This window comes from Neolamprologus multifasciatus, chromosome 5 (assembly GCF_963576455.1).
Source record: "Neolamprologus multifasciatus chromosome 5, fNeoMul1.2, whole genome shotgun sequence".
Classification (NCBI taxonomy): domain Eukaryota; kingdom Metazoa; phylum Chordata; class Actinopteri; order Cichliformes; family Cichlidae; genus Neolamprologus; species Neolamprologus multifasciatus.
This window is the reverse complement of record NC_140443.1, coordinates 17,585,127-17,609,857: the sequence shown is the minus strand read 5'-3', so window position 1 is coordinate 17,609,857 and position 24,731 is coordinate 17,585,127. Positions and strand designations below refer to the sequence as shown.

Sequence of the window (24,731 nt, the reverse complement as noted above, 5' to 3'; positions counted from 1 at the left end):
GTGGAGGGCCCTTGATTACAGAAACAGTGCAGGTCACTGCCTGCCAACTAGGAGGGGGGAAAAAAAATAGCTAAGGCAATTTGCATAAATAGCCTATTTATACAGCAAACTTCTGATACAAATCCTCCTCCCCCCAGTTAAAAGAAGCTAAAAGAGCAACTGAGAGCCCTGCTGTCAGGAGTCATTAAATTCTAGGACAGCTGCAGCTGTTGTCCACGCAGACATTTCTCACATGTTATGGTTAAATTTTAAGCCATGCCCATCATCAGCTGCTGTGACTGGGCCTAAATAGATTACAGTTTAGAGGCAACTGTCTAATATAGGGCGTTATACACTCAAGCTATAATCTTTAAGACTTGAATTCTATCAAACCTCAGTTTTGATACTATATATGGTGTTCGTTTTTATTTCCAGCAAAAGTCAATTACTGTTTTTCACTGGCATTGGCCAACGCAAACACTTTGGTCAAACACAGGTAACAATAAAACAACAAAAAGCAAAAATAAGATTGATTATTATGCTTTCACTGCTGTAACTGAACAAAAATTAGCTGTGGATTATCTCCATGAAGTCAATTATGTACCTGCCACTACCTGCTATTGTACAGCATGAGACATATAGTGCCAGGCTGCTTTTATCACTTACAGCATGAAAATGAATCAGCACTTTGTATGTCTCAGCTCAACATTTCCGTTCCTTTGTGCTGACTTGTAGTCTATCCCCAATATGAAAGCATAGTGCTACATAAGCTCCCACAGAGATACTATTCACTACAAACACAAGTCAGGTTTTCAGACCATCTGTGAATATGAGAAGAATGAGCACAATACTGTGAGGTTAGTTGGCAAAGGGACTGCGCAGCTAACTTGGGCCTGTGAACCTGTAATGAAGCATTTGTTAGCACTGCAGGGAGAGAACATGCTGCAGTGAACCAGGAGCACAGTGAAGAACACTGCAGTAGAAATATGAAACTAGATTTTTATTGTTCTCAGTCCATCCCGGCTCTCCCTCTAGAAACCAAAGACAAATAAATCAAATCAAGTTTGAGGCCTGGAGAGCTCAGTGTGATGTGAGGAAATACCTCTATTTTGTGCCAGCTTTGCTTTACATCACAACACTTGGTATTTGATGCGTAAATGTCCGAAGAGACCTGACCAAGCAGGAGAACTACAGGCTGGAAAACTGCTAACCCACACCCACTTCAAAGCACAAACACATTGAAATGACTTGTGTCCTTGCTTTTCTGGAAGGTTCAAATACTTCTGACTTGCCTTTGAAGACAAGTGACTCCAATATGATCTTAACATCTATTCACTATGTACAGCCTGCCCTGTTTGGGGGGGGGGGGGTTGTATCCTTGCTCAAGTACTCAGTGCATCACTGCACTCGTAATGACACATGGGCACAGGCAGGCTGTACAGAACAGTTCAATATTTAGTTCTGCATAGGTGAGCAGAAAACATTAAGTCGTCACGAAAACATAACTGGGCAGAGGGACAGGGAGGAGGTGATCAATACTAAACCTGAGCAGTTATTTGGAAAGCCCACGCAGCAGTTAAAAGTATAATATAATGACACCACAAGATTAAGTCTTCACAATACATGCAACTTAACAGACTATACCTGCACAGGCACTCTACTACAATACTCTGTGCACACTCTCAATGGCACACCTAATGGCCTTGCTTTTTGCTGATGCAGCCAAAGAAAGACACCTTAACATTTCTATTAATAAATACTGCATCGGCTTTGTCCAAACAGAGAGCAGGTCTTAGGGTGTATGGATAAATGATAGATAGAGCCTGAAGTCACAGCTCTGTCTTAGTTAGAAACTAAAAAAAAGAGACATTCACTGGCTTACTACAACAGTATTCCTTCAAATATAAACCCAGAGAGAAGACTAATCAGAAATCTTCAGAGGTTACAATCTATGGTATAAACACAGACATAGTAACAGTAGTTGTATTTAAGTTATGTGCTCGGTGCCTATGCAGATAACAGAGTAGCTGATAGGAGCTGGTCGATATCAATCTTCAGCTTATTAATTTTCCATTTATACAATTATGATGGTAACTGAAATAAACTGCTAAATAATTCAGACAATCTTTTATGCATTTTCTTAATGTCTTCCCTAGTGTCCAACCAATCTTCTTCTAGTTTAACTATAGAGAGGAAAAAAAAAGTTTAAAAAAGCGAACAGCATCTACACCAATACAATATACAGGTTCGTCCCTAGTCATCACATATAAAAGCCCCTGATACCTCTAGTTTTGTATTTTCCAGCCACAGAGGAATAAATTGTCTCCCTCTGGGAGCTTCCACACCACTCTGACGGATGCTTTTTCTAACTGACAGGGAAAACACAGCGAGCGTGGTCCAGAGTTCCAAATGAAATCTGGCGCAAATGCAGCAAGTGGCTGTCGGCTCTATGAACAGACTGAGTGGCACCAGGAGGAGCAGGCCTGCAGTGATTAGAAAGCAACACACACACACACACACACACACACACACACACACACACACCTACCTTCTGGGGAACAGGACAGAATAGGGAAAAACGCTGCCTGACAATAAGGAATTAGAAAGGAGGAAGAGAAAACTGCAGTTGAGTAGAGATTGTAGGGAAAGCTGAGGAGACACCGGAGAAAAGACCACTCCAAGGAGACTCTTTCCTATAAAACATCAGCACTATGGATCACTCTTCCCACTCAGATATTTGACTCCCGTGGTAATGATTTACACTAATGTGACTACTAGGGTTGTTCGATATAACAATATATATCGGATGACGATATAAAAACATCTATGTTTCATTTTACACAATCGTTTGTTTCGTGGTGTCGCAAAATAAACTGTTTACGGCAATATTTTTTCATTATTTTGATGGTCACTGTAGTGGCTACATTAATTTCTTAAAGTTCTCTCTTTCTCTTATATTTAATGTAACCACATTACAGACAGACAAGCGTTTGTTTTTATGTGTTGTCGTTAGCAACAACGACGGTAAAACCACCGCGTGTCCGCTTCTTCCACATAAACCTTTCACAATAAAGCTCAAGATCCTGTTGAGACTTTTCAAAATAAACTGAATCATGTGAAAGATGCAGAGTGTTTACGGATGAGAAGCAAAAAAGAGCCGTCATGTGCTAAAAAATAAACCTTAGACTCAAACGTTAGAACAGGCTTTTTCCCGCAGCACGCCGTGTAATAAATACTCACAAAGAAAACGGCGGCCGTTACAACTTCTGTCTAAAAATGTATCGTTTCATGCATCGGTTAAAACACTCGACTCCAGGTACACGACGCCCAGCTGGAAACACTTAACGCAGGTCGAGCTGCCCGAGATTCACAGAATTTACAGAAAATGTTACATTTTTGTGATTTATATCGTTATCGGACGATAGATGTCTTAATATCGGGATATGGGATTTTGGTCATATCGCACAGCCCTAGTGACTACTGTCAAGCACAGTTACCCAAGGTTTCCACAAAATACATTACCAGAACACACAATTCCTTCATAACATGGTTTAAAAAAAACAAAACAAAGAAAAACTAAAACAAATATTTATTATTATGGCTTATTTCACAGATCAGATGCTGCTCTCGAGACAGCCAGTTTAACTGAATATAGTAAAAGTGAAGCACTTGTGTTCAATGCCACTACGAATCCAACACAACCTGAAATGAAACCCTAGCCTGAGGTCCTGACTGGGCCTCTCCAAAGGGAGAATCATCTTTGTTTGTAGCATAGACTGTATACAAAGATATATGAAGACACCATGACTTCACGTATCAGGGCTCGCAAATTTGCTAGCCCAACGTCCCGGGGCTAGCGATTTCTCCCGTCGGGCTATCATAGGAAGGAAAATATATGTCCATGCTTTTGCTTTCTTTCGCCAATGTAGCTGGGTAATTATGCCATTGGCATCGATGAGTCACTGTCAATATGTGACATATTGAAATCGCGTTTGAATTTGCGCTTGTTTTTTGCGTAAAGGAAACAAAACATCAAAAAAATTGTTCTCTTTTCTTTTTTATTCAGGCTACTTAAATTTATTTTGGGCTACCAAAAACTGAAAAGTGCCCGCCCGAAGGGCTACCAGGGATTTTGAAATTTTGCGAGCCCTGCGTATCGATTTGTGAAGTCTGGTTATGAAGTCTCAACTTAACTGACCAGTATTGTGACCATGTCACAAACAAGACCCAAAACTAGTCAGTGAGACTAATAAGGAAATTGTTATATGGGAGGTTTTAGAAAAAGAAAAGAAGGGTCATTTTCCCATAGACTTCTACTCCTTTCCACAACCAGATGTGTCATTAAAAGAACTTTGAGCTTGTTTAACTGTTCATATCTGGAGGCTGCATTCATTTTTTATTCAGAGTGTATTCAGAGTGTATGGTTGAGAGATACACTAGAGTAGATTTACTTCTATGCTTATGGTCATTGCCCGAAGGGCTACCAGGGATTTTGAAATTTTGCGAGCCCTGCGTATCGATTTGTGAAGTCTGGTTATGAAGTCTCAACTTAACTGACCAGTATTGTGACCATGTCACAAACAAGACCCAAAACTAGTCAGTGAGACTAATAAGGAAATTGTTATATGGGAGGTTTTAGAAAAAGAAAAGAAGGGTCATTTTCCCATAGACTTCTACTCCTTTCCACAACCAGATGTGTCATTAAAAGAACTTTGAGCTTGTTTAACTGTTCATATCTGGAGGCTGCATTCATTTTTTATTCAGAGTGTATTCAGAGTGTATGGTTGAGAGATACACTAGAGTAGATTTACTTCTATGCTTATGGTCATTGCTGTGTTAAATCTCCCAATTTCTGCTAATTTTGAACTGGTAGCAAACCATCCTGGCGTTGTCCAATAAATGAGGGGAACTCAATTCAGTATGTTACTGCTACTTTAGTGGAACAAGATGCCTTTCTTTTTCTTCCCTGCATCACTCCGACTAGTGCAAGGTCACAGGAGAAGTGAAAAAGTGTAAGAGGAAGGTGAGGGTTCTGTGATATTATCTTGCATTAATTTTAACATTTCAAACGACTCTAAATGCATTTTTCACACATTTCATGTCAAGTCCTGCCATGGTGTTAGGTTGTGCTGGTTATGGTTGAGCATTGCACAGGAAGCAGAGCCTCCACACGCCTCCCCCTTAACTGTGATACAGCCTAGCTTCTGCTCGCTATTGTCAAGTACAGAGCACTGACAGCATGCATGTGTTAAGTTTTAAAGTTTGAAATAAAATAAGTTTATAATATGGTTTTCTGTTGGCTTTTCAGTTTAATACATTAAAACTGTGAGTGTAACAAATATGTTTAAAGTCTGATTGGGAAACTGTGAAGAATCAGTAAAAAGAAACAGACATACATTTATATACATTGAGTATATGAAAATATCTTGTGCATTCAAAAACAGAATATAATACTCTTAAAATAAAGTTTTTGACACGTCTCAACATTTAGAGATGACATTTAGGTAAATATTAATTCTTCAGTCTATAAACTCTCATCTGAAGTGATTAAAAAGAAGTTAACTGGTCCGTATAAGGTTCGTAAAAATGTTTTCCGTCATGTGAGCCAGGGTGTGATAAAATGTGCGGGTCATTACTGTCATTGGAGCCACAGTGTGAAACCTCTGAAATACATTGGGGGTTGAAACATCTAGGAAACCCATTTCCAGGTGTGACGACTTAAGCTAGATTTATGATCCAGCAGTGGTAGCATATTTGCTTTCCATTTCAGTCTGCCAGCAGTGAACTTTGTTGTCAGGTGGAGGCAGTGTACAAAGTGTTTGGTACAACTGGGCTACTCTTGCTTGTGCTGTTGCTGATCCCTCTAAGAGCGTCTAAGTCCGTGCCGTCGGGTGAGAAAGCCACATCTCACTGATTCTGATCGGTCGGCGGGTCCGCGCTTTGTGTTTACGTCTTTGTGCAGAATCCATGTACCTGCTCTTGTTTACGGTTTTAGCTGTTTGGTGGTTGTTGAAGTTTTGTGAGGTTTAACCTGAGACTCCGGTATTTCGGGCAAAATAAATTTATATTTAAAAATCAATTCAGGATTTTAATTAATCGATTTTACGTTATCCATAAATCGATAATCAAAACCCACCCCTATGTAAGAGTGGTAAAAACTGAAAAATGTCCACTGCAGCCACTGTCTGTCCTACTTGTCAACCAATCAACACTCAACAACATACGTCAACCACTTCAACCACAGATCAGTTTGTCGAGTCAATTGGCGACCACAAAACTCCTGTTCCAGGACACTGAAGGGCACAGACATTGTCTGGCATATTTTAAAGGACTTTAGCAGCTTCAGAAAAATAGAAAGGATGTTGGGCCTATTCGCAGAGGGTTTCTGTGTTTTTAGTATGTCCAATTTTTTTTATCAACATTAGCACCAAAGTATACGTAGTCATTCACTGTCTCCACACAGACCCCATGGATGGAAACATGTGTCACAGATGTTCTAGCCCTCCTCCTGTCCACACCACCTTGTCTCAGAGGTGGTGGAGGCAGAAAGACATCATCATCATCATCATAACACCAAATCACAACTCTTATTCTTAAACTTGCATCCATCTAGGCACATGTTTATTTGAGAACTCAATCATCTCCGTTGATAAGCACTTGACAGTGGCTGCAGCTATGAGCTATTAACACTACTACACACTCATGAAAAAGCATTACTCACTTTCCAGAACAAAGGTCCGACATTACACACAAGCTGGAATGAAGAGCTGGTAACACAACACTGTCACTGTGGCTGCAAAGGTCACGGCAGTCACATCTTTCCCTGTATGTCACACCATTTTGGTTAAATGATTTAAATTTCTGCGCATATTTTTTCCAGTAAAAAAACTGATGATTTGTTGCTGAAAATAAAACAGATGCCAGATAATGATATATTTTACTTTAAGGCTTTCATTTTAATGTATCATATTCTGGTAATATGTTTTATTTTCATTCCAAAAATCACCTGTTCTGTCCACTGTGCATCACAGTATCATGCTGAAGCATTGAGACAAACTGGCAAGTTACACGTACAGTATGACCGCCTACTCACCAACACTCCTCATTCACACAGACTATGCTACTTTGCCCACTCAGTGTGGTAAAACTGACAAGGATGACTAATACACTCAGACACACACAGATCCTACTGTACATGTAATGTGACAAAGTACATGCACAGTCACAAGCATGGTTTCCTGTCTCTTTCTTGTACACTGATGAGCTCTGTGTTCAAACAAATTAACAACCTTTAATTTAGAAGTTAGAATGTTTGGTCATTGTGGTGCGATATGTTTTTGGTACTACAGTGAAAACGCTTTAGTGTGAACTGCGCATGGTGGTCAGTCAACTGCCCCGTACCAACCCAGTAGCACGACAAGGCGTATAAAAGACATGCCGGCCCACCATGTCCGCTTAACACTTTGCATTTTGTATACAGAAACTGCATTACCAGCAGGGGGAGATAATATATTTAAAGCCACAAAGTCGGCAGTGAGCAAAAAACGTATTAAGGACATTCCAGGATCCTTAGTCATCAGAACTGATTAAGCTAGGCGGCTAATATGCACATGTAAATGTAAATGTGTTAATAATTTCTGTTTAAACACTTTTCTGTGATTATTTTTGTCTTTGCCTAGGGAAAAAAAAAAATTGTCGAGACAAAGTGTAAAATAGACTAAAGAAGACCAAATGGGCAGTGAGACATCATATTTGATACAGAATTTCCACTCCACATTATTCAGTCAGCAACTTTTGGGGTCAGAGGGCATACTGAGGCAAGAGTCTTATATTGTATAGAACACTGCTGAACAAATTAGGACAAAAATGCACCGTTACACCCGTATTCGAATTGTCGCATTCCATGCAGTAAACTGTAATGTCAGTATTTCCTGTTTAGTTTTATGTATTTCCAAACAAAGGAAGAGAGTGCAGAGTGTTTCCCTCACTACTACTTTGGCATGGGAGGACACAAAAAAAAAAATACAATTAAATTTTTTTTTAAAATGTGTAAAAAAAATAAATTAATACAAAAAAGTATAAAACAATAAAACAATACATGTCCATCAGAGCAAAATGTTCATGTCTTGTTCATGTTTGACATGAACAGGTAAATGGATTAGGCTAATCTGAACTGTTAGGCACAAGCTAAGACAAAAGCTGTTTATATGAATCTTAAAATTTGTCAGATTCTTGTGAATGTACCTACAGGTCTCTCTCCCTCTCTGTGTTTAGTGAAAATGTACCCGAGGGTGGTGAATCCACAGCAGCAGCAGCAGGAGGAACGATGACTGACAGTGGCTGATGTTTGGGTTGTTTTTTTATCCTCAATTGTATAATAATTAAAATGGACTCCTCACCCTCCTAATATACACACTTGTTGTATCAATTTCAAAATCCTATCACCTTGTTTTTAGAAAATTTGACCTCTGACCTTGAGTTCAAGGGCACTGGGATTGTAACTTGTCAGAGACCTTTGGTATCAATTCCTAGATGGCTTCCTTCTGGAGTTATTGCAGAAACTTGAGATCTTTGTTCTTGACCTTGAGGTTGTCACTAAGATTCGATCTCATCTGAGATTTTTAGTAGATACACCTGCGGCATCTATTGACTCCTATGTTGCCTCATTCTTGAGTTATCACATTCACAAACTTGGGTGTCCATGCCTGCCTGGCTGGGTGATGACAACAGCCAGGGATAACACCACAGGGATTAAAAACTACTGGGAAATAAGCAAACCCACTCTGGACACCACACTGAAGACAAAATAAAAATAAAACCTTATTAGAAAATACAAAACTATAATAATTAATGTGATCTCAAACAAGATTTATTTTTAAAATAATAAAAATATTAAATATATTTATACCAATTGAAAAGAACCAGTGCCAAATGCACACTTTTAAAACGTGACCTTTTAGCATGACATGAAAGAATGTTTTCCCTACATCACACAACTAAAGGTTGATTTGAAGCACGTTAAATCTTGTGGGAGCTCAGATGCCCCGAAAAGCCACGATTTTTGATACCTTGCTTTAAAGAAAAAAACAAAACAGAAAAGCCTAATGAGTGTGATTGTAGCACAGTGATGAAACTAAAATGGGATTTGCGGGATATCAGGAAAAATAACATTTCATGTCAAGATGGAAATATGAGGGGGGAAAAAGTTAGCAGATCTGGACAATTACCACTATTAAAGTCCAGCTGGGTTCCATTTTGTGTCTTTGACATAGCAGTAAAGCCCCGAAGATCTGTGCAACACAGACAATCTGCCTGTCTGACATAATATGTATGATTCAAACAGACTTTAAATGCCAGCTGAGGGAGGTTTCAGAGGTTATCAGCTGGGAGACAGTGACAGTTTGCAGCATTACATCCTCCCTCAGCCATCACTGTAACCCTAGAATCAGATGCAACGATACACTCTTCCCGCATATAAGCATGAAGTGCACAGGCTTCCATCCCTGTGATCACATACACATGTACAGATCTGACACAATCATGGATGACTTGGCAGGGTCACTTTCTGCACACACACACCACCTTAGGACACTTGGGCAGCTGCTATTTTATAACAGCATACTGCTCCTTGCAGTGGCTTCAGAGTGGAAGCATCACTCACTTTATGACTCTAGCCTTTGTACTTCATAGGGCACTGAAACTAATTGCTTAACCAACCTTAATCAAAATGCAAAAAAACTGAATAGACATGCTGCAAACACAAAAATCATGCAACTAAATCAGCTAGCTACTGGTTTGTTTTTCTCTTATTAAAGCACAAAATTGCTTTCACACTGACTCAAGTACCAGCAAATGAGAAGCAGTGCAGCAAGGACATAAAATACATGGTGCCTTCCACTGAAAATAAACAGGACAACCTTAATGGCTACAAGCAAGTACCCACATAATGACTATATAGTAGTGTATGGATTCATCTTACTGTGTTGAAACAAACATTTCTATAGGAAGACGGAAGAACGGCTGTTACCAATTATCCATGTTTTTCTTTTTCTTTCTATAAAAATACAAACACACTCACATTACATCAGACTACCTACACAAATCCTTAGTGTTTGCCCGGTCAGCCATAAGACTATTGCCAGGTTTCCCCAGGCATAAAGGGTTAACGTCATGCTGTTTATTCAGGTCCATATAAATGCCGTTGGCCTGCCCATAGTCTGTGTCAGAGACAATAATCGTAGAAGTTCAAATGTTTGTTTACTAACAGAGTCCCTGAGGCAGCAGCAGCTTCGCTCTAAGAAGAGAGGGCTTTGTGTGTATTATTGTAACAGCGCTTGTTTTGATCGCGTGTGTCAGTGCAATGTGTCCAGGTGTTACGGTGACTCAACTTGCCATCTGTACTTTTACATTAACCTTGGCAAAACGTGAGGCTAACAGCTACCAAGAAGATGTGAAAAGCTGCAAACAGCATTGCTGTAACAATGATTGTGCGTGTCTGCCTGGGGTCAGCGGTTATTATTCTCCGTTGTTAAATGTTTGCAGGAATCCCAAGTGTGACTGGTTTTATTAAGGGATTTGACTAATATCAGTACACCCACTGCTATTAAATATTACATCTGTTCCACGCGAGTCTATGTGGCCTGACAGGCATTTGATGGCCACCTTTTCCTGCTGTGAATAATAATAATAATAACAACAACGGGAAAACTTACTGAACTTACTTTTTACTTCGTTTCCCCATCACTGACTCAGTTATTGAACTATTTAACAGATTTAAAAAGCAATTTGCAGACGTGGCTTGTGTTAGATATTAAGCCATTATTTCTGATAATGGTTTGTATTGGCATGACACTACAAGTTTTTCACTGCTAGTAGTTTGATGGCTTTTAGATGAGGTTATGCAGAAATAGATGACAAGGAACAGAAATCCAGTCTCATGCTTTTGTCACCCTTGCTCTCTAGCAAACTGTCTCTCTGCCTCCTACAATGTTGTCCTCACTATTCATTTTAAACACCCTTTTCTTGTACATCTGAAACATTTCCTATGTAAAATGTACCTTGTTTTATGCAGTTTATGCGTGACTGAATAGATGAAGCATGCTTAACTTTTTGAGAGTTCAATGAAAATAAATATATCCTTTTCCCCCCTAAACTATAACATCTGACATCACTGTCTAAAGAACTGACTAAATCAAAGATGTGATAAAGTGTCCAAACACTGCTAGTTTATGAAAACATTCCTAAAATCTAGCAGGAATATGGGGGTTAAAGAACGTAAAGCATAAGTGTTTTTCTTATGTGGATGTGAATATTTAAAAGTAAAGAGATAAAAACTGTCGGTACAAAAAAAAGGAAAGGAAAGGAAAGGGAAAAAAAATTCACGTCACACACCATGTCAGATACTATACAACACAACTAGATTGGAGGTCAACAGCTGAATATCATGTGGGTCCTGTTCCTGTATGTTGACAACCAAAATCTTCACCCAAGGTTGAAGTGTTAAAAACTTCCACCTGTCCAACTGTTTCCTGGTAGTGCTGTGGCTTGTTGATGACAGAGAAAGAATTTGGCAATGAACACATTATTCTGGCTGCTAAAAGTGGCAAATGTAAGACAGTATTAAATGGATACAGGCTGTATTCCACTGAGACAGATCAAATTCTCAGAAAGATTAACTGTAAAATCTAAAAAATAAATAAATAAATAAACAAATAACAGAATACATTAACAGAATGAATCACAAACACTTTTTAAATTCACAACAGAACATAGGAAACCTATCAAAAGTTTAAAACAAGACATTTAAACCATTCAAAAATTTTAATTAGTTGGCAACCCATCTGAAAGAAGGGCCAGGGCCATGTTTATTGCTGTGTAGCATTCTCTCTTCTTTTAACAGCAGTCTGTAAACATCTGGAAACCAAGAAAACCAGCTTCTGGACCTCGAGGAAAAAATGCTTCCCGTTCTTGTCAGATATCAGATTCTAGCTGCTCGATATGATGTGCCAAATATTTTCAGCTGTTGAAAACAGCACAGCTTTCTAGAAGGAGAGCAACCAGAGTCTTCTCCAAAGAAGGCAGTAACATTTTCTTGATGAAATATCCAAGATCTTCCCTGAAAACGATGATATCTTGATGGGAGCATATGCTGCTCTAAAACTTGTATATACCTTTCAGCATTCATGGTGCATTTCCAAATGTGCAAGCTGCTGATTTCATAGGCACTAATACACCCCATACCATTAAGACAAGCAGGCTTTTGAACGGAGTGCTGATAACAAGCCGGATGGTGCTTCTCCTCTTTAGCCAGGAGGATGTGGCTGAATACAGAACATTTTCCTGCTTTAAATTAACTTTAGCTGTATTTCTGGATCATGCTCACATATGGCTTCTTCCTTCTATCACAGACCCTTAACTGGCGTTTGCATAAACTGTGTTTACAGGCACTGACTTCTGAAAGTGTTGAGCCCGTGCAGTGATTTCCATGACAGAATTATGACTGCTTTTAAACAAGTGCTGTCTGAACATCTGAAGCTTCTGAATTTCTTGATAATATGATACACTGTAGATTATGAGACATTCAAAGTCTCATAATCTTTCTTTCAATTTTACATTGTAGAAAAATTTCAAAATTATATTTCTCAATGCGTTTTCTGCAGTTGACTTATGTCCATCTTTACCTCTAATAAGAAATCATCCTCTCCAATATGCTGTTTTTATACCAATTGCTAAATTACATTTTACAGGTCAGGTACCCACATCTCCCAAGTAGCTAATTAGGGATGAAGTTGACTGCTATGTCAATGTGACAACGTTAAAGCTTTAGCAATGCTAACATGCTACAGTCAAACAGGAGGCCAAAATGAATTTACCCTTCATTTTCAAATAAAATATTACTACAGTAACTATATAAACATCAAGTATAACAATAAGGAAGTAAAACATTTGTGGTCACCATGAAACTACTGCTCAGCAGATCTGTGCTAGCACAAATGTCATCATATTACCAAATTCAGGAAAATTTCAGTTTGAAAGCACCCTGACCTAAAAATCCAGGGTGTAGCTATGGTTTCTGCAGCTGACCCTGTGACTGATACGAAGCTACAGCCCAGTAAAAGTGGTATCTGTCATGCCATGCTGTTTACAGTACTTGTCAGCAAATAATATTAATAATTCTGATGCTTCTTCAGATATTTAAAGTAAATAATTATTTTTATGCTGTCCAAATTCTTAAGTAGAATGCATAAGACGTAGGATTTATCATGGGATTTATAATGAGTTTATGACTGAACAGCACGGCCACGAATGCTCTTCAGGATGTTTCCTTCTTATCCATCAAAAAGATTTTTTGATCATAAGCTCAGAGAATTCACCACATGATGCAAACCTCAGTAAGCAGCAAAAACAGAAGAGCAAGTTGCATTTTGCAAACACAAAGTAAAACAAATGGGCATGTTTAAATGGGAATGGAGCTTACACACTGGTATATCAATGATTTTACTGCAGACGAAAGCAAGATGGTAAAATCAGAGGTATAAGGGATAATTATGCTTGCAAATCTAACCCTGCAGTGGGGTTGTTGGAATGGCAACTGCTGACTTACCCCATAGCACGGGCAGTGTTTACCACAGATGTAGGTTGTTTCTGTGGCAGGGAGTAACGCGTGTGTGCCCCAAACTTCTCCTTTACCAGTATTTTATTTGCACAGCAATTTGCTAAAGGTGCAATCATTAGAATTATTACCTAGTTATTTACAGAAAATACTTTTATTATTCTTTTATTTAACTGGCATGACTGTTTATGTTTGTCTATATACACCAAGTTCAGATGGCTCCAATTTTGTTGTATGGTTGTGCTTACAAAGACAATAAAGCTCATCTTTTCTTACATTGTGACAACAAAACTCAATAAAATCAGCTGTTCACTGGCGAGTCTCATCCTGCTGCTGTCGACAGTAGCCATTGTTCTCTGCAGCCTCATTGAGTTAAAATGGCCCTCCAGCACATAGTAAATCTCTAGAGCAAAGAAGAAATACCTTCAACAGCTAAAGACCACCATGGTGGTGTAATCCGTAGATCTATCCACACATAACACATTTAAATCTTGGGAAAAAAATCTAAACCAAGAATTTCTACAACACCAATCGGACCAGCTAGCTGGGAGATATGAAAATGAGGATGGGACGTACCAAAGCCAGACATTTAGCAGCACCTAAACTTTTATTAAAGCAAGACCAAGAAGGTTTGTTAACCAGTAAACCAAATTAAAAACAGTGATAATGAAAAAAAAGTAATCCTGTGAAAACCCAGCCATTTAAAGCTTGTGTGTTGAAAGCACTGAGAGGGGTTCAAAAATCAAAGCTGCCATTTCTACAGGCAGGCAGCATTCTTACCATGTAAAGACAGAGGTTCCTTAACTAGCAGCTCACTAGTCACTCGGAAATAAACTCCGCCCCTCTTTCAGACTACTCATATCATTAGTCACAGGATAAGTGTCAAAGTTGAAAGGACTTTCCAAAAGTATAATCAGCTCCACTTGATTTCCTGCAGGCTACCGTCCAATACATCATTTAATAAGAAATAACAAATAAGCAACAATGCAGTTTATCAGGCCTGGATTTCCATCAATTTATCATCCCTCCCCCTTTGTCTTTTAGTAAAGTGCAGAAACACCAAAACCAACAAGCTTGCAACTGAGGGTTGAGAATTAATTTATTCATGTGTCATTTGTTTTGATACTATACCAACCCATTGTCATATGTGAGCATCATTAACACACATAAGATTCCTCTAAGCTCATTTTCTGAATCATTTACATTTTTTTAAATGCTTACTGATAGAGACAGGTCAATCCGCAGGTAACGGAAGGCCTTAGAGCAGAAAGCGTGTGAGGGGGATTCATACGGAAATATTAAAGAGAAAGGACACCACCGAAGGCAAATGCTCAATTAACACTTCCACTAATGTCTGAAAGACTGTCATGTCTTACAAAGCTAGATGTCTAGGAATGCAGCAAAATCAGGACAAAATAAATAAATAAATACCAGACTTCAGTTTGAGACTTTCAAATCAATCTTTTGCATTTGCAGCAAATATAGACATGACCTCAATAACTCAACTATCACAAACAGCAGAGTGCCTCATAAGTCACCACACACGTCAACCACAACAGTCAGCGCCAAGTCGTTCTTCACACCTGCAGTGGTGTGTTTATAATTCACATGTAGTGTCTACACAATGTTGCAAAAGCATCATGAATAATGTGGTCAAGTTTTTGTCAAATGCATCTACACTCACAAATCATCTCTAATGAACATGACCTAAACTTCTGCAAAAAGAAACAAGGCAGCATAATTCACCGTGCGTGCACTTGATCTAAGGTCACGAATCAACAGAGAAACATCTAGAAGAGAAACTGAAACGCATGACCCAAAAGTAGATTGTACGTGTACAAATGTGTGCAGATGTAATTTGGTCTGTGCTGTAAGAGAAAAAAAAAAAAAAAAAAAAAATATCAACATGCCGGCAGTAGATCGCTCTTTCTAGCTCGCACTTCAAAGATTTTCTTGTTTCCTTGCCGAGGTAGACCTCATTCAAAATCAGAAGATGCTTTTTATGAAATAAAAGCTTCAGAGAGGAAATAAGCCCCACTTACCAAGTTCATCCAGTGGGCTTGTACTATTTTTAGAGTGTTAACAAGTGGCTAGATTGATCACAACTGATGAAATGCATGATAGCGACTGCAATACATCGCATGTTTTGGTCTGATATAGTCAAACAAAGCAATTCCACATGTGTCCAATAAAAGCATAAACAATGACAACGTCACACAAATTACTTAACTTTCCTTGTGGGTGAAGAGTAGTGGAGTAAGTTGGGTCTCATATTACAAATTTAGTTTATGAGACTAAGAATAGAAACCACATGCTTCAAAATATTAAATTAAACAATGACCATCTTACACTGAGTGTAAATATTGAATATAGAAATAAATAACTAACTAATCACTGAATCATCAACAAAAGCTGCACAGCTCTTTGTCAAATTCACTTCAATTATGCAGAAGAATAGCAAAGTATAGCAGCAACAATAACAGCTTTGAAAAAAAGGTTTAAAAAATTAAAACAAGTAAAACATAACAAGAGTGAACCCCATTACCAGACTACGACTATGTAAATGATGAATAACGATTAAATTAGTGCCCACTCAAACTCAGGGGTTATCAATTTGAAACCCATCAGGTGACCAACTTCCTTTTGTGAAACCATTTTTGTCCTTATGCTGACAACACTAAGCAGCAGGACTTTCACAACAAATACCCATTTCACACTTGTGGCTCTAAATTATGCTTTTTATTAGCCAGTCAACACACTATTGTGCACTCTGTGAAAAATGTTTCTAGGGTAATTTTCTCCCATTATAGTGATTTATTAAGTTTCAAGGACACAATGCATGACACGGAGCAAGGACATACTATAGTAAAGAGGACTGGCCACTAATGGATCAAGATTTAATGTCACTATCCATTAAAAAAATCTTGGGACAAACTGGAGGGGAAAAAACTAAACAAAATCAACAGCAATTTGATCATTTATCACAATGCCAGGAAAATTGCTTCTTGAAAGGCAAGTACTTCCGTTGCAAGACTGAAGTGTTACATTTACAAGAACTGAAAACCAACAAGCCAATGACTACATCATCTTCAGTAATTGCATTAGTGTGATCTGCTACAACTGGAACTAAGCCACATCAGTCTTGAGACGCCATGAGCAGGCCTTGTACAGACAAGCCAGTTAATGCTGTAGGCAAAGTGGTCAACAGTAAATGGCCTAGCACTTGAATTTTAAGACCTCCCCAGTTTAGCTTTGGTAGAAATGCTTTATTTAAAAAATATCCAACATATCTTAAAACTGTAGGTGATCAAACACTTATTTTACTCAGTGACATGCAAATCAGTCTCCGTTAAAATTAAACTACCATAAAAATTAATCTATATTAAGCTAGGCACATGTACAACAGTCATTAAGGTTCTATCATCAGTGGGGTTTTTTAAGGGGATTTTTGAATATGCCACTTTTGTAGACTGCCTTCTTGTGAACTCAAGCACAGTTGCTAAATGATGTCACAGAGTCTTGTGCTAGCATTTTGAGTTACATATGATGAGAATCCCTCTGAGTGGCTAAAGAATGCAGTGAATGCAGAAAGGAGAGCAGATGCTGTATGGTCTATGTTAAGTTCTGCAGATCAATCTAGGACAAATTCCTCAATTAACCAGAGCCCAAGCTACCTTATCATCAATACCATTACGTAGTATAATGTTGGTATGCTGGCCTGGTTTCTATATTTTGTCCATTTTAAAACAACATATACTATGTTGTGTTAATATGCATTAATATTTATTTTTTTGTACTATTTTATTTACTGCAGCAAAGGAGATTGGAGACTGGGTTGTCTCCATACACAATTTTTCCACATTAATCCCTTGAAAGCCTGCTAGGCCCTTTAAGCTCTACCCTCAGAAAGAACACAAACTATTCTAATGGCCATCAAGTCACAACTTTATTGACTTATACTTAGGTGTCAAAACTCGTCATTAAGAGTACAGGGAGCTCATCAAATGTCGTCTTTAAGGGGAAATGAGTGAAGATATTGATTATTGTCTCTGAAAACTAGATCAGTAGTTCATCACCTAGCAGGTATACTGACCTAAAAAAAAAATCTTAGATATGATTGTGAGTGTAACACCAAAATCCCCCCATAGTGGTTGTTAAAGATGACAAAAGAAAAAAAAAAAAAAAGAAAATAAAGATCCACATACACTCTTGATAAAATACTGAATCAGTATTTGTGTGTGATATTATCAATATCACCCAGTTTCAACAAAATCCACCACCTCACGCTATCAACAGGACTATGGTAAAAACAGCAGAGTCATGTGAAACACCACAAGCTGTTCTATTAGCTGAGAAAATATGTTATTATTTATATTCCTAGTTCAGTCCTCGGCAAGGTTCACATAATAGAGACATATTTTCCTACACAATTGGATTAAAAAAAATATGGGAGCTAGGCAGGAGGAAAAAAAAGAAAAGAAAAAGACATGATAAATTTCCCAAGCTCCTGTGTCTTCATGAGTGTGACACCCACAGGAGTTCCAAAACAGGGTTAATGATGCTAGACAGGCTGCTAAATCTTAACTGCACAATGATTACTGAGCTCAGTTTACAAAATACTCCAACTGGAGCGTCCAGCAGACCAAGATGTGAAAACTGTAGAGTCAGGACCTACACTGGTGATAAGGCTGAGTGAAATGTCAGAGTTGGGCCAATGACCACTGTCAGCCCTTAAGCCCATGACTGAAGATCTTACACATCTGAATCTCTCTGAACACCTCTGATGCTATAATCTGCACAGGCATGTGATAATAGCGAAAGGTGTTTGCCTAAAAAACATTTAAACCTCAAGGGAGTCTATTGATCTACGCTGTTCTGTTTTAATTTGTTTCTTTATAGAACAACTCCAAACATCTGCCTTTGAAATCAGCAGGTTGCAGGTGCAGCAGAACACTATAAAAGAAGCAGTGATACCTTTTTTTTTTCTTTTTCTTTTTTAATGCGAACATTAACAACTATTACGAATGACATCTAATCAAAGAAATTCTGTAAAACACGGATTAATCAGTCCGCTCTTTTATCACTGGATGTCACCCAGCATTTATTTGAAAGGATGTTGTCTGAAGAATTGTTAGTAGTACTGTTTGTTGCCTCTGGCAGAGCCAATTCAAGGACATATTGCAGTCATATGCACTGCAGATATTTCAGTTAAAAAAACAAAAAAACAAAAAACGTTTTCCTGCAATACAGCTGTACCTGCCGAGTGAAAGGACACACCACAAGAATCTGGCGTTTCTGCTCGTTACAGAGCATTCAACAGCTTACTGCACCAAACTGAAACCCTGCAGCCTGCCTCTCCTGTGCTTTCTTGTTGGACCGGAGCCCATGGCCAGGCAAGCACACATACTGTATGTGAGCGCAAACTCACACACACTGGCATGCGGCGATCCTGGCCCACAACAATCAGCCACAGCATGAACACCCACGCACAAACACACATTTAAATAACATGGTAACACATTCGACCAGGCACAGATGACTGTCACAACCTCTCAGCAACTCACATCACAACACTGCAAGAACAGTTAAAGCCTCGCTTCAGGGTGTTGCTCGCTGTGGCGACGGCAACAGATGGAACTGCAGCAGCAGCAGGGCAGGTAAGGTGAAGAGGAATTGAACCTCCTCTGTGAATGCGCATGTGTGTATGTGTGTTTTAGTGCAAGCCTGCACCCATGTCCTTCACACAGACTATTTTAAGGTACTTCTTTATAAATCTTAGAACACGGCTAAGTATTTGGCTGAAATTCAAAAGGACAGAGCATGCATAAAGCATGACATTCAGACAAAGGAAAGTAATGGAGTAGAAACAGACGCGAGACAGAATCAGACAGGGGGAAATGCATGCCAGTATAACAAGGTATGCAAAGACGGTTTTCAATGCAGCAGCAGCATTATCAACCATATTGACAAAACTGAAACAGACAAAGATACGCTACCTTGCTAGCATATTGTGTGTCAGTGTTAAATGCTGCAGCATACAGATAGTATAGCACTTGCTCCCCTGTAGGAACAGACAAGCGCAATCATCCCGACTCTCACTGGCAGAACAAAGTGAGAGGAAAGGAAGAGGGAGAGAGAGAGAGATACCAGAGATGTATAGCCTCAGACCTAGCGATGATGCTCTTAAAACACCCACCTCAGTCTGTTGCTGATTCCTGACGCAGTGAGCAGAACCAGGGAGTAAATGCAGAGCACAGTAGCAATGATGGAGGAGCAGCAGCCAAAAAAAATCCAAGAGACCGAGCAGAAAAGCTGAGAGGAGAGGGAGGAGGAATGATAGAAGACTGGTGAATGTGAGATCCTGTGTGACCACGATTATGCGCCTGAGTGATATGAGCACGTATGTCTGACATGGGAACATGAGACAGAAAAAAAAAGTGACAAAGGGCAGACAGAACAGGGACAGAGAAGAGAGACTAAAGAAAAAAAGAAAGAGACAGAAGTGACAGAATAAATGTGAGAGCTTGGAGTCACTGTGCAGAGCAGATGCGTTAAAGGAAATGCCCCTCCCTCCACACACACACACACTAAATCCCTTTGCACTGTCAGCATTTGAGTAAGCATGCATTCAGTGAAACAGTGAGCTGTAAATGATGCAAGATGGGCGGGTCAGAGAAAGCAGAAATCAAAGTTATGTTCATTCAAAATTCAGTGACAAGACACTATTATCTTGGACTAAGGGACCTATGGTTTCCAATTTTAAGAATTGCTCAACTCCAGTTAGCCACACAAACACACTGCTAAGTCTAGCTGACTAGTTCTATGAGGAAACCACATCTTACAGTAACAGAACGTAAAGATGCCTATATCTTGGAACCAAGCACCAATCACCCACCCAACACATGCCTTGAAACCACTTATTCACAGCTGTGCACTCTAAACCTTATGAGCAGACTGGTAACTTCTGAACACCACATCCATTTAAGAATTGACAATGTGTTATAACACATACTGCTGTTAATCAAATCCAGTGCACTTTAGCATGCATCAACCTCCCTATTCTACTCTCCTTTATCACAGTGTGAATTTTAAAAGGTAATGTACACAAGTGCACTTTCTGAGAAACTGACCCCACCTTGCTGATAGTATTTGCAAGTAACGCTAGCAAAAATCAATGCTATAAAATCAATGCTATAAAACCACTGCTTTCAAAAAGCAGGGATGGAAGTTTAACTTAATGTTATTGATGTTTAAACAACATTATGAAGCCATCTACCTGACTAAAAAAGAGAGAGAAAGAGTGAGTTGTGGAGCCAGACACAGTAGGTGGGGGTCAGGAAGTGGGGTTAAAGGAAGATGTTAGTGGAACAAGCTGCTAATAGTGTATATTTATTATGATGTCATGGGTAATCAGGATACGTGGAGTCCTGATTGTTCAAGTTTTCTTCTGTAGGGTTTGCACTGGGCACTGGTTAAGTGAGCAGGTGGCTAAGCAGGTAGTTGGGCTAAGAGATGACGGCATTTGAGTGGAACACATCCCAAGTCCCATCATGTGTTTGTGACTCCTACGACAGGGAAATATCCAGTGGTATGGTATCAGCACATAGATGATTTAGTGCTTAGACAAGAAATAAATATAAGTATAGTAGAGTGGACAGTTCAAAAAGAAATTACAATAGCACAATGTTGTGCATAATAAGACTTACAATTACATTTATACTGTATACCTTAGTTTGTGTGACCTGAATTCAAGGACATGTGATTGCTAAAATGATTCCATATTCTTATATGTGTTCTACTTCTTTAGTTTGTGTTTGGCACCAGTGTGATGTACAGACAGGCTTCCTTAGATATGTGTTAATAGATTTTCTGCCCTGTGTATGTGTTTGTGTTCTCCAGAGCCTGAGGGGACAGCTACAGCTTCACTGTTGCGCACCAATGTTCCTGGCCTTTCTCGCTGAGCCTAGGCCCAGTCACGGCATCTCCAGCTTCTGTTTCCAGCCAGACCACAGCTTCATGGCTCGCTCCTCTCCAATCATGACACCAAGCATGGTGGGATATCTGCCAGCTAAATAAATTTTCATCTGCTCTCAGTAACTCTCAAATAATAATATCCCTCAAGCATTAATTACCCTTTGGGAAATTGATCAAAATCATGTTAGATTAAACATTTTACAAAAAGGGCGGTAGCACAGAGGAGACACACATGACCTTGAACCACCATTCTACACAGTTTCACAGACAACAAAGGCACCTCTAATCATGACCGTAGAAAATTATGTACATACAGATTCATGTTCATACTCAGTGCTGCAGGGGCTGGATTTTTGCTGGGTATATGCCTAATGCTGTCGGCATGAAGTCTCTGTGAGAAACTCTGGAGCTTTGCCAGACAGCTGCATAAGGAAAGGGTGATGCTCTTGTGATCATGCCAGGTGCCCTCCTTACTACCAGCTGGGCAGTTTAAGAAATGTTAACTCACATAGTTCAGCTACAACAGAAGAAGAAAAAATGAAAACAGCACAACAAATTTTCATTTCACAAAAATAAACTGCATCATTAATCTCTATCTTGTTTTTTCTGCTGGAATGTGTCACAGTTTCTTGGTGTATGGAACAACAACCATTTAACTGGCAAATTTAAAAGGGCATCGTGGTATTCTTTTAATGAATAACTCTGTAAGGTGAATAAAGCCCGGTCCATTTCAGATACTAGGAAATTTAACACCTGGGACAAGAGCTATTTTAAAAGAAGCCTGTAGTTCAATTGTTGTTATTCACACATTTAGCATGGGGTCAGACAAACAAGCTAATTATGAATCTTATCTTAAAATAATAATAATCTGCCTCTGTTTTTGCTAGCATTTCTAGCTGAACCATGCCGAGTGTATTTATATGCTGAAATTACGTTAAAGTCTAGTGGGGTGTCAATTAACTACCACCATATATAGAGTTTACTTCAGCAATCTATCCAAAAAAAAAAAAAAAAAAATCTCCATGTGGAGATGACAACCATGTTGTTTTTATTTTGAAAGTTCAAGTACAAATGGTTCTGAGTGGGGCTTCCAAGACGAAATTTTAAAAAAATAGCACCACAGCTGAAAGTGATGCAGAGACACATAAGTAGATGACCCTGAATAGAGATTAACCCAATTTAAATCAGGTTTTTTGCTGTTTAAAAAAAACATTCAGTCCTCTGCAATTGGGATCAGTTACCTTGTCTTCTTGCCGGTAGAGGGGAATAAACTGCCTGGTTTATCGCTCTCATCAGCAACACTTTATGTGCACAGAAGATGTAGTGAGGGCTGCAGAGATACATAAATCAGCTGTTCCGTCTGGGCCTAAGTGGATGCATTTTCAGCAAATGGATAATGCGATGTTAACAGAGGGATCTGTGCAACAACACACAACTGATGCATAACTAGCAGGACAACATGGGACGGCACCATCACACCTTTTCCGCATGTTTGCTCACCATAGATACAGCACACAAAAGGAATATTTAATTGACCAAACACACTGTGTGAACTAATAATGTTCCTGTTGTAGTTCAAAATCCTCTTTTGTACATTGGGTCAGGCCCATTAACTTCTGCTAACTGTATCTGACATAACAATAAGCAGAAAAACAAGGCACCAAGGATTGATCCCATGCTGGAAAAGCTTACATTAGGGCTGTTCGATATAACGATATATATCGGATGACGATATAAAAACGTCTATCATTTCATTTTACGCTATCGTTTGTTTCATGGTGTCGCAAAATAAACTGTTTACGGCAATATTTTTTTCATTGTTTTGATGGTCACTGTAGTGGCTATATTCATTTCTTAAAGTTCTCTCTTTCTCTTATATTTAATATAACCACACTACTGACGGACAAGCGCCTGTTTTTATGGGTTGTCGTTAGCAACAGCGACGGTAAAACCATCGCATGTCCGCTTGTTTATTTTCCACATAAACCTTTCACAATAAAGCTCAAGATCTTGTTGAGAATTTTCAAAATAAACGGAATCACGTGAAAAAGTATGCAGAGTATTGACGGATGAGAAGCAAAAAAAAAAAAAAAAGAGTCGTCAGGTGCTAAAAAATAAACCTTAGACTCAAACGTTAGAACAGGCTTTTCCCCGCAGCACGCCGTGTAATAAATACTCACAAAGAAAACGGCGGCCGTTACAACTTATGTCTAAAAATGTGTAGTTAAATGCATCGGTTAAAACACTGGACTCCAGGTACACGACGCCCAGCTGGAAACACTTCACCTATCCGAGATTCACAGAATTTACAAAAAATATTACATTTTTTGTGATTTATATCGTTATTGGACGATAGATGTTTTATATCGGGATATGAGATTTTGGTCATATCGCACAGCCCTAGCTTACATGTATATTTATTAAGATTAAAAGCTTATATGCTGGTCCCTACTCAGAACTGAAACTTTTGTTTAAGGAAACACTAATTACATAAGAGTCGTAAGCTGAATTTTAAACTTCTGAGTTCAATCTTCTATTAACCTTTGATTATTAAGAAGAAGAAAAAACTCAAGAGTCCGGATTATCAACGAAACGACCTCTTCAAACATCATACATGTACTTCACATTTATAGACACCAACTCAGTAAATTTTCTAAATCCTGTCAGTTGCAAACAAATCCCCACTGAGTAAACAACTGGGACAAAAATGTTGCTATAAACAATCTTATATTCTTTTGAATATAATGAAAAAAAATACGCCAAAATAGCAGAATACTATGTAGCTTTTTTTTTTTTTATTTCTTTGCAATAGAATTTTATGCAGACTTGTGCACAGTTAGGTAGCCGTAACTTAATATAAAATGCACATTTTATTCAAAACTTTTACCTGTTCTGTCCCAAATTGTACAATTACAAACAACTATTGTTTAGATTCCCCATTACGTTAAGTGTCCGAGCGAGACCTATCCATTTATCGCTTATAACCTTAAAAATTGTGGTTGTCTGATGAAACCATGATTGCTTGAAAATTGCCTATTACCTTTTGAAACACATTTGTAAAAACAACTCATGCAAGCAAATTCAGTCTGTGCGAGCAGGGGGGCTAATCAGGAGATGCAAAGTGTAGCACTCTAATTGCATCATTAGCTAAACCAATGACTCAGTC

At 38.8% G+C, this 24,731-nt stretch overlaps 1 protein-coding gene across 3 annotated transcripts in view; it reads right to left on the bottom strand.

Moving 5' to 3' along the window:
* The window catches only part of kcnab2a (potassium voltage-gated channel subfamily A regulatory beta subunit 2a), an 87,440-nt gene that overhangs the window by 60,499 nt on the left and 2,210 nt on the right, over positions 1-24,731 (bottom strand). Inside the window, exon 1 of one of the 3 annotated variants that reach the window (XM_085159035.1) lies at positions 19,788-22,790. The exons of the other annotated variants lie outside the window; for them this stretch is intronic. The gene's annotated coding sequence lies outside the window, so the exon portion shown is untranslated. Of the gene's footprint in view, positions 1-19,787; positions 22,791-24,731 lie in introns of those variants that run through there. 3 annotated transcript variants of the gene reach the window in all.